This window comes from Physeter macrocephalus, chromosome 21 (assembly GCF_002837175.3).
Source record: "Physeter macrocephalus isolate SW-GA chromosome 21, ASM283717v5, whole genome shotgun sequence".
Lineage (NCBI taxonomy): Eukaryota > Metazoa > Chordata > Mammalia > Artiodactyla > Physeteridae > Physeter > Physeter macrocephalus.
This window is the reverse complement of record NC_041234.1, coordinates 51,031,943-51,043,283: the sequence shown is the minus strand read 5'-3', so window position 1 is coordinate 51,043,283 and position 11,341 is coordinate 51,031,943. Positions and strand designations below refer to the sequence as shown.

Here is an 11,341-nt window from a genome sequence, read left to right as displayed (position 1 = left end):
GTTTCTGCTGAAAAATCACATGATAACCTTGTGGGGATTCCCTTGTATGTTATTTGTTGCTGTTTCCCTTGCTGCTTTTAATATTTTTTCTTTGTATTTAATTTTTGTTAGTTTGACTAATATGTGTTGTGGCATGTTTCTCCTTGGGTTTATCCTGTATGGGACTCTTTGCACTTCCTGTACTTCGGTGATTATTTCCTTTCCCATGTTAGGGAAGTTTTCAACTATAATCTCTTCAAATATTTTCTCAGACCCTTTCTCTTTCTGTTCTTTTTCTGGGACCCCTATAATTCGAATGTGGTTGTATTTAATGTTGTCTCAGAGTTCCGTGAGACTGTCCTCATTTCTTTTCATTCTTTTCTCTTTACTCTGCTCCATGGCAGTTATTTCCACCATTCTATCTTTCAGTTCACTTATCTGTGCTTCTGTCTCAGTTATTCTGCTATTGATTCCTTCTAGTGTACTTTCATTTCTGGTATTGTGTTGTTCGTCACTGTTTGTTTGTTCTTCAGTTCTTCTAGTTCCTTGTTAAACATTTCTTGTATCTTCTCATTCTGTGCCTCCATTCTATTTCCAAGATTTTTGATCATCTATTCTATCATTACTCTGAATTCTTTTTCAGGTAGATTTCCTATTTCCTCTTCATTTATTTGGTCTTGTGGGTTTTTAACTTACTCCAACTGCAACATATTTGTCATCTCATTTTGTCTAACTTACTGTGTTGGTGGTCTCCTTACTGCAGGCTGCACGGTCGTAGCTCCTTTTGCTTCTAGTGTCTGCCCTGTGGTGAGTGAAGTTAATCCAGGGTCTTGTGTAAGCTTCCTGGTGGGAGGGACTGGTGCCTGTGCTCTGGTGGGTGGAGCTGAGTCTTGTCCCCCTGATGGGCAGTGCCATGCCAGGGGGTGTGTTTTGGGTTGTCTGTGAGCTTAGTATGACTTTAGGCAGCCTGTGTGCTGATGAGTGGGACTGTGTTACTGTCTTGCTGGTTGTTTGGCATGAGACGTCCAGCACTGGAGCCTGTAGCCTGTAGGCAGTTGGGTTGGGCAGGGTCTTGGTGTTGAGATGGAGACCTCCAGGAGAGCTCACACTGATTAATATTCCCTGGGGCTGGGAATTCTCTGGTGTACCAGTATCCTGGTCTTGGCACACCCATCCCAGATGCTTGGACCTGACCCCTGGCCTGGGATCCAAGACCCTGCAAGCTGTGAGGCATGGCCAAAAAAGAAGGGAAAAAAAGGAAAAGCAAATAGACAGGGGACTTCCCTGGTGGCACAATGGTTAAGACTCCAAGCTCCCAATGCAGCGGGGCCCCAGTTCAATCCCTGGTCAGCGCACTAGACCCCACATGCATACTGCAACTAAGAGTTCACATGCCACAATTAAGGAGCTGGCGAGCTGCAACTAAAGGAGCCTGTTAGCCGCAACTAAGGAGCAGGTGAGCTGCAACTAAGGAGCCCACGAGCCAAAACTAAGGAGCCCACCTGCTGCAACTAAGTCCCGGTGAAACCAAAATAAATAAATAAAATTTTTAAAAAATTTTAAAAAAGAATACAGACAAACAAAACCCAAGACAAATAGCAGAAACAGAAAGAAACATCAACAACATAAAAAAATAAAAGAAAACAAACACAACCCAAGACAAATGATAAAAGCAAAACCAAAAAAACAAAAACAAACACAAAGAAACAGAGAAAAAAATAAAAAATACAAAGAAAACAAAAAACAAGAGAACAATGAAACAAACAAAAGAACCCCAAAATGAAAACAAACAGTAAAAATAAGACTACTAAAAACAGAAAAACAGAACAAAAACAGGAAGCAAACTGAAAAAAAAGCAAAGAAAACATAAAACAAACACACAAAAACGATCAAAAAAAGTTCTAAACAAAACAAAAGAACAAAAAGAAAAACAATAAAAAATACAAAACAACAACCAGTAAAGTAAAAATGGAAAAATAAAAAATACACTAAAATTTTTTAAAAAGAAAAGAAAAAATAAAGAAAACAGCAACAGAACAAAATGTAACAAAAATTTAATAGTAACAACAATGTTTTCCTGGGGCCAACTCCCACATGTACTTGTCCCCAAAGTCCACAGCCTCTAAAGCTAGACTGGTCTCAGTTGTGGGAGCACTCCTTGTTCATTCAGATAGTCCACACATGCAGGGTTTACCAAGCTGACTGCAGGGATTTAATCCATGGCTTGTGCAGCTGCATGGAGAGATTTCCATTCCTCTTCCTTTGTCACACATCCCTTGGGGCTCAGCTTTGGTTTTGGCCCCACCTCTGTGTGTAGGGTACCCTCAGGCCTCTGACTCGCACCCAGGCAAGAGGGGACAAAAGCAGCGGCTGATTGGGGCACACTTACTCAGCCTGGGGAGGGATAAGGCGGTTGCAACTGGGGCGTTTGTGAAGTGCCTGCAGTGGCAGAGACCAGCAGGAAGTTGCAACAGACTGGGGTGCGCTTGCTCTGGCAGGAGTCCCTCCCAGTGCCCGTGGAGGCAAGCACTGGCATGTTGGAAGAGAGCCTGTGACTGTGGCTCCGCCCCTTGCACACCACACGACAATGGTGCCTCCTTTCCAAGGCAGACCACCCTTCCTCTAGGAGCATTCCCAGCTGCTGGAGCCCCTTACTCCCATCCCGTTAGGTTGTCTCCACACAGCCAAGAGCAGTCATCTCCCCAAATCTGCTCTCCTAAACCCATGCCTTAGCACTCAGCCCCCACCAGCATTGGTGGATTCCCATCTCAGGCTGGGGTGCCCAGGGCTGATTCCCAAGGAAGCTTTGGCAAGGGTGGCACGTGTGGGCCCGCTGGGGCCTGTGCAGCCAAAGGAGGCTTTGGCAGTGGTGGTGCTCCAGACCCCAGAGCCTGCATGGGTGGAGGAAGCTTTGGCTTGAAGGGTGGGTGAGCCTGCTCAGATGGGTGCCCTTCCCAGTGCCCGTGGAGGCAGGAGCCAATAGGTGGGGAAGGGGGTTGCAATGGCGGTGCCACCCCTTGCACACCACTCAACAATGACGCCTTGCTTCTATAGTGTCCTGGGTTTCTTCCACAAACTTTCCCAGCTGTGGAGCTCTTTACTTCTGTCCCTTCAGGCTGTCTCTTCACAGCCAACAGCTGTCTCCTCCCTGGATCCACTCTCCAAATCCCACTTTCCAGCACGCAGCCCCTCTCCACACCAGGAGACACACAACTCAGGTGTGCAGGGCTGCAGCATGGATCATGCATGCAGTTCTTACTTAGTCCTCCCTTCCACAGACTGGTTGTTGCATTCCACTCTGATCCCCCAAAGGTCCCTTTCTGCCCCAACTGATCTTCCCACCTTGAGGGGGCTTTCTGCATGTGGGAACCTCTCCTCACTTTTAGCTCCCTGCCAGCAGTGCTGGTCCCTTCCCATTTCTTCTTTTCTTTTTTCTTTCTTTCATCCTACCCAGTTGTGTGGGGATTTTTCTTGTCCTTTTATGTGTCCAAGGTCTTCTACTAGTGTTCAGCAAGTGCTCTATGAGAATTGTTCCATTCGTAGATTGTTTGTATTCTTGATGTACTTGTGAGGAAAGGTGAATTCCACATCCTCCTATTCTGCCATCTTGACTCCTCGAGTTCTCCTGATAGTTGGATCTCATTGTTTGCGTGACGATCCTAAAAATTTTATTTGAGCTGTTTTTACTTAAGACTTGGAGTCTTAAGGGGCATTGGTGCATTTTCCTAGGCAGGGACATAGAGGGATCTGGGCAGGAGGTCCAGGGAACCATAGGTGGCTTGTTTTTGTTAAATTTGGCGTAACTTTAGAAAAAAACAAGTTGATACATGGCCTGAACAAACCGTTTGCTAGTGAAATGAGAGACTGAATTATTCAGCTCCAAGGCACAAGGGACTTTTGCTCCTTCCAGCCACAAGTCATCCTCAGGTGGCTAAGAAGTGTCTGAGGGGCTTCCCTGGTGGCGCAGTGGTTGAGAATCTGCCTGCTAATGCAGGGGACACGGGTTTGAGCCCTGGTCTGGGAGGATCCCACGTGCCGCGGAGCAACTAGGCCCGTGAGCCACAACTACTGAGCCTGCACGTCTGGAGCCTGTGCTCTGCAACAAGAGAGGCCACGATAGTGAGAGGCCCACAGACCACAAGGAAGGGTGGCCCCCGCTTGCCACAACTAGAGAAAGCCCTCGCAGAGAAACGAAGACCCAACACAGCAAAAATAAATAAATTAATAAACTCCTACCCCCAACATCTTAAAAAAAAAAAGAAGTGTCTGAGGATTAATCCTTGTGATGTGTAGTGGTCCCAAAGGGAGCCCCACTACAACCATTAAGTAAATACTACTCTTCTGGGAAATGTGACAGAGGCTGATCACCTAGTGATCAGAGTACCCATGGCAGTTTTAGACTGTAAGAGGGAGAAACCAAGACACATAAAAGAGTTGAAGTGACGCAAGGGTAATTCCTTGGTGAGCTAGACTCAGAAGCAGCACCCATCCAATTGAACACACCATCCTCAGAAAGTTGTTCAGATCATATCTCATATCTGAATTAGGCTACCAAATTAATAAAGGGAAATTGTGCCTCAAAGGCCAAACAGCTCCCAGACGAACAGCCACCTATGGGAAACCCAGCTGGGTTTATGTATAACATCTATGGAACTGACACTTGCAAGCATTTAACTAAATGGTAAGGTCTGACCAAATATAATTTGTGCCTGAGATGGCCAAAATGGGGCACTTTTGATTTAAAACTAAGTTGGTTTACTCGCAGGCTCAATTAGAAAAATATCCAGCTATAAGATCAAATAGCCAGAATGGAAGGCAAATTTTAACTGGTACCTGGAAGCCTCAAAGCAAGAGAATGATAAAGTGGCTTCATTGCAAGAGACAAATTGAAAATTATTCGAAACAGTGGCTTAATTAGAAAAGACCTCAGAAACCATTGCTTATTCTCCCCATCTTTCCTCCTCCTTCAGCTTCTTCATATCCTCTTCTTTCTGTGCTTCTCTATCCTGATCTTCCTGCTCTTCTACCTTCAATTTCAAAGAAAGAACTTATTAAGTCTAAGGGAAAGGATAAAGACAGCTCTAAAATAACAGCTGCTCCCTTTAAGGAGAAACCCACAAGTACAGGGGAGCTTGCTCTTACCTATACCCCTTGGACTAAGACAGAACTTAAGAACTTAACTGAGGATTTTCCAGATCCTTTACAGGATCCTTTGGTTTTTGCTAAATAATTTGACCTTACAGTAACAACTTACAAGCCTGGATATTCAGCCTTGTACCAGCTTGTACAATTACTAGTCTCTGAAAATAAAGCAAAAGAATGGCTCCAGGAGATAGATTAGAAGACACCTATGGAAGATTTTCTTAAACAAGGCTGCAGATTGCCAGAAATGTAGAGAAATTGCCCACAACCTTTATTAAGCTATTCCAAAGATCTTTCCAAAGAAAATAGATTGGGCAAAAATCCATCAATACAAACAAAAGCCAGAAGAGATTTTTTTTTTATTATTTCAAAAGATTTGAAAATATAGTCAAATACCACTCTGGCACTGACCCAAAGAGTTTCCTGAACCATCAGGATGATCCAATATTAAATTATATTTTCCTAGAAGGAATAGGTGAATTGGCATGCTGGTAAAAAGATATGAACTTGATTGGGCTACTATGTATACTAATAAACTTGTCACTATTGCTGACAAACTCTCCAAAACCTTACAGAAAAGAGAAAAGGAAAAAGCTGCCAAGGTTATGAATATGCAGTTACAACAGCTCAGCGGTCCATTGAGACTACCTGGCCCAAATTTCAATCAGTCTTGAAGCAACCACACCTGCCTTTGGAACCCTGTGGGCCCCCCTTCCAAGTACAAAGGCCCCTTCCATGTTCCCTGCCTCTTGTTTGTAGAAAAGCTGAAATCTCCCAGCCCTCCATGAGTCACAAAAGAGCAGACTCAAGCAGTTAATGATTAGGACAATAAAGTCACAGATTCAGTATCTGATGCACATTTCTGAGTTGTTTTACAGATACTATAACTGCCACCAGAGGGAAAAAGCTAACTGCATGATGGCCAGATTGCAGCCATGACATAAGCTGCTCCATCTGGAGGAGTGCTGAATCTATGACTAGCACAATTCCAAGAACCGTCCTTAAGAGAATGGGATTAACACTATTGCTAATAGGTATCACCTCACACCAGTCAGAATGGCCATCAATAAAAAGTCTACAAATAATAAATTCTGAAGAGGGTGTGGAGAAAAAAGAACCCTCCTACACTGTTGGTAGGAATGTAAACTAGTGCACCCATTATGGAGAACAGTATGGAGGTTCCTTAAAAAACTAAAAATAGAACTACTGTATGATCCTGCAATCCCACTGCTGGGCATATATCCAGAGAAAACTCTAATTCGAAAAGATACACGAACCTCAATGTTCATAGCAGCACTATTCACAATAGCCAAGACATGGAAGCAAACTAAATGTCCATCAACAGATGAACAGATAAAGAAGATGTGATATATATATACACAATGGCATATTACTCAGCCATAAAAACAGAATGAAATAATGCCATTTGCAGCAACATTGATGGACCTAGAGATGATCATGCTAAGTGAAGTATGTCAGACAAAGACAAATATCATATGATATCATTATATGTGGAATCTAAAAAATGATATAAATGAACTTATTTACAAAACAGAAACAGACTCACAGACATAGAAAATAAACTTATGGTTACCAAAGGGGAAAGGTGGGGGGAAGACAAATTAGGAGTTTGGGATTAACATATACACACTACTATATATAAAATAGGTAGACAGCAAGGACCTAGTATGTAGCACAGGGAACTATACTCAATATTTTGTAATAATCTATAATGGAAAACAATCTGAAAAAGAATATATATATATAGTAAATTAACTATACTTCAATTAAAAATAGGAAAGGAAAAACAAAAGAAAAAACACTATTGCTCATAATAATCTATATCTTTGTGGGCATCAAAATAATTGTAGCTTGTTCTGCCCATGTATGTAAATAGGCAACTAAAACTGTCAGCAAAGAGATCCTACAGAACTACGTTGACATCTTCCACTCTAAGAATATGGCACCCTATGTTAGCAGGAAGAAGTTACAGAAGACGGACCTTCACCCATAATCCCACAAAAATGGAATGATGTTCTGACAAGTAGGGATTTGTAAGCAGCTTTTGGCAGGAAAGAGCTCTTTGCAGGAAAGAGCTCTCTGCAGGAGGCCCCTTTGTTTTGTCACTTTAGCAAAGCTATATTGTAACTAATATAACTAGGCACACCCATGCTCTGCTCATCTCTGGCCCTAGCACACATTTCATATCTTTTGATCACACAGTACCTTGCCTAACCTGTTGGTTCCTTCCATAGATCAAAGAAGTAGAAATGAAGAAAAAGTAATTAACAGATAACCAGATTGTTTCCCTAGCTTCCCCTTCAGTAATCTTTCAAATAAACTTTGTGAACAAAATAGCATCTAAAGAAAAATCACGAGGAGTCAACAAGCCTGCATGCAGTGGGAGATGGCGACCAGACCCCCTTATCTCAATGATTAACTGAAATTACTTGTCCTTTTCCCTTTAAAACTTTTCATGGCAAAGCAGAATCTTGGGAGTTAGTTTTTGAGGGACATGAGTCCACCTTCTCCCCAGATTGCCAGCATCCTGATTAAAAGCAACTTTCCTTTCTACCAACAATTGCCTCTTGATATTGATTTTTGAGTGGCAAGCGGCCAGACCTGAGTTCAGTAACACCTTTATTGCAGAAAACCTGGGTATTTTAAAAGGGACTGCCACAAATTTAAATGAGATTTAGAACAAGGTAGGATTAACAAGGAATATGGGTGCTCTGAGGATTATGAGAAGGCATTCCTCCTCCTTCTCACTAACTACCTTAGGGGAAATTGAAATAAAAATCAGAGGGAAAACTTCTAAGGCCCTTGTAAACACAGGGGCTACATTATCTGTTCTTAACCCTACCCTTATTCATTGCCTCTCCCTCAGAGTAAACAGTCAATTCAAATGATAGGGGTTTCTAATTTACCTATACAAGTTTTTAAACCAGCACCAATAACTTTTCAGCTAGGAACTATCATTGGAAGACATGTTTTCCTTTCGGTAAAATGTGCTCCAATTCATTTAATAGGATGAGACTTTCAGAGGCATACAACACCCATATTACCTTTCCACCAAAGGGTGAAAGGATTTTAGATTTATAAAACTTAGATGCAGACCAGGACATAATTACCAAGAAATTGATGGTAATGAAAACAAGAGTTTGGACAGATGGAGAGGAAGTTAGCTACTGTTACAAGTGCCTGAGGAATTATGGTCATCCTCCTCCTCAGACATTGGGAAAATCAAGTCAGCTACTCCCATTAAAGTAACTATTGATAATTCCAAGCCTCTACCCAATATTTGACAATATCCACTTAGATCAGAGGCATTAAATGGAATTCCTATTATTCAGGAATTCCTCAATAAAGGACTTATAATTCCTTGTACCAGTCCTTGTAATAGCCCTATTTTACCAGTAAGAAAGTTAAATGAGGAAGGCTGAAGGTTTGTTCAGGACCTGAGAGCTATAAATACCACTGTGATCCCTTGCTACCCTGTGGTTCCTAATCCTCACACCCCGCTCTCAGCCATTCCAGCAGACACCTGTTATTTCTCAGTAATAGACGTATGTAGTGCATTTTTTAGTATTCCAGTGGAAGACGAAAGCCAATACCGCTTTGCCTTTATGTGGGAAGATCATCAGTATACTTGGAGAGTTATGCTGCAAGACTATACTGAAGGACCCACTTATTTTTCTCAAATACTTAAAGCTGATTTGGCTGTTCACTTCCTTAATGGCTCTGTTTTGACTCAATATGTAGCTGATTTGCTTTTGTGTTCTAGAACTGGACAAGACTTTCTTTATTTTATATATATTTATTTATTTGGCTGTGCTGGGTCTTAGTTGAGGCACATGGTACCTTTGTTTTGGCATGCAGGATCTTTTAGTTGCAGCATGTGGGCTCTTAGTTGTGGCATGGATCTAGTTCCCTGGCCAGGGATTGAACCCAGGCCCCCTGCATTGGGAGCATGGAGTGTTAACCACTGGACCACCAGGGAAGTCCCCAAACAGGACTTTCAAACAGACACTATCCATCTGTAACAACAATTAGCCTCTAAGGGACATACAGTGTCTAACAACAAACTGCAATTCTGTTTACCAATTGTGAAATATTTGGGTCATTTGATATCCAAGGAAGGATTGTTAATTGATTCTGAAAGAATTAAGGGAAATCCTGGCTTTCTTGCTCCCCAAAACAAAGAAATAGCTAAGAGGATTTCTAGGTTTGACTGAATATTGTAGGAATTAAGTACCTACTTTTCCCCTCATTTCCCAACTCCTCTATGTGTTACTTAAGTATGACTGATCAGGCCCAACTGAATGGACAATAAAAGGAGAAAAGGCTACAGATACCTTAAAAATCTTCATTGACTCAGGCTCTGGCATTAGGCCATCCTAATTATAAATTACCATTTTTTATCTTTTTGCATGAAGATAAAGGAAATGTCCTAGGGGTGTGTTAACTCAGAAGCGTGGTGACCAGCATCAACCCATAGGATAGTATAGCCACCACCTAGATTCAGTGGCAAAAGGAATCCCACCCTATATGAAGGCTGTTTCAACAACAGCTCTCTTGTTCAAAGTTACTGAAGAGCTCATAATGGGGTTTCTTTTGACTATGTTCCACATTCAGTGGAATCTCTTTTAAATTCTCATCATATTCAGCACTATTCTGTGAGTAGACTCACTTCTTACAAGGCATTGTTGCTTTCTTTGTCTAATATTATTATACTTTGGCTCAATGTGATAATCTTAACCCCAAAATTTTGCTTCCAGTACCACAGGAAGAAAACAGCCACATCTGTATTTTACTAACGGATTATCTTCTTACTCCTAGGAATGATTTACAAGAAATCCTATTGATAATGCTGACTTAAGTTGGTTTACAGATGGATCTTACTTAAAAGACGAACACGGACATTACTGAGCTAAATATGCAATAACATCCACTGTGGACATAATTGAAAGTTCTTACTTACCAGAACCAAAGTTGGCACAACAAGCTGAATTAATTGCTCTAATCAGGGCTTGTCAGCTAGCCAAGGATCAAATACCAAATATTTATACTGATAGTTGCTATGATTTTGGAGTGGCTCATGATTTTGGAAGGCTCTAGAAGGAAAGAGGATTTCTTACTTCCTCAGGGAAACTCATAAAAAATGGGAAACGAGTCTCAGAATTACTAGACTCCATAATCACCCAAACAATTGGCCATTATCAAAATACCTGGATATTCCAAAATCTGATTCAATAGAGGCTAAAAGGAATCAATTCACGGACTCAGCAGCTAAACAAACTGCTTTAAGTTCTATTTCTGTCCAGCTCTGAGAATGTCTACTACTTAAACTTGACCCCAATTTAACTGTTAAGAAATTTCCCCTACAGGTTCAAGAATTAGTCCCAAAAGATGAAAAACAAATATGGAAGACAAAAACAAGATCTTTGATCCCACCTCATGAATATGATTTGGAAAATAATAAGAGGCCTATAGTGCCCATGGGGGCTCAGTTACCCTTACTCCAGCACATGCATTCCCTGACCCAATAGGCTCCTGAAAAAATAACTCTGTGGAGAAAAGAGTATATTTCGAAGCCCTCCCCAATGGTAGCCAAAAAGACATATCCTTGATGTATTATTTGCCTTAAATATAATCCCAGAAAACCAATCCATTGCTCACAAGGTCACTTTCCCCTTCCTAGGGGACCCTTTGGGGTATGGCAATCGGGCTTCATCCAAATGCCACAATCTCAAGGATATGAATATATTTTGGTAATAATCTGTATGATTTCACACTGGGTTGAAGCTTTTCCGTGCAGGACAGCAAGAGCTTTAACAGTAGGTAAATTACTATTGGAAAGAATAAATCCTGTTTGGAGGATCCCTTTCGAGTTGCACAGTGAATAAGGGACTCACTTTACTGGGCAAATAATAAAATCCATATTTGGCCAATAGTGCACTTACCATCCCCAATCTTCAGGATTGGTAGAAAGAATAAACAGTATTATCAAAACTCAATTGGTGGGCTTCCCTGGTGGCGCAGTGGTTGTGCGTCCGCCTGCCGATGCAGGGGAACCGGGTTCGCGCCCCGGTCTGGGAAGATCCCACATGCCGCGGAGCGGCTGGGCCCGTGAGCCATGGCTGCTGGGCCTGCGCGTCTGGAGCCTGTGCTCCGCAACGGGAGAGGCCACAGCAGAGGGAGGTCCGCATACCACCAAAAA

The 11,341-nt window shown here is 42.0% G+C and overlaps 1 long non-coding RNA gene across 1 annotated transcript in view; it reads right to left on the bottom strand.

Moving 5' to 3' along the window:
- Positions 1-2,048: 2,048 nt before the first annotated feature.
- LOC129391721 (uncharacterized) overlaps positions 2,049-11,341 on the bottom strand; it is a 24,861-nt gene continuing 15,568 nt past the window's right edge. The window contains exon 3 of the long non-coding RNA XR_008616359.1: positions 2,049-5,006. This is a non-coding gene — a long non-coding RNA (uncharacterized lncRNA). The remainder of the gene's footprint in view (positions 5,007-11,341) is intronic.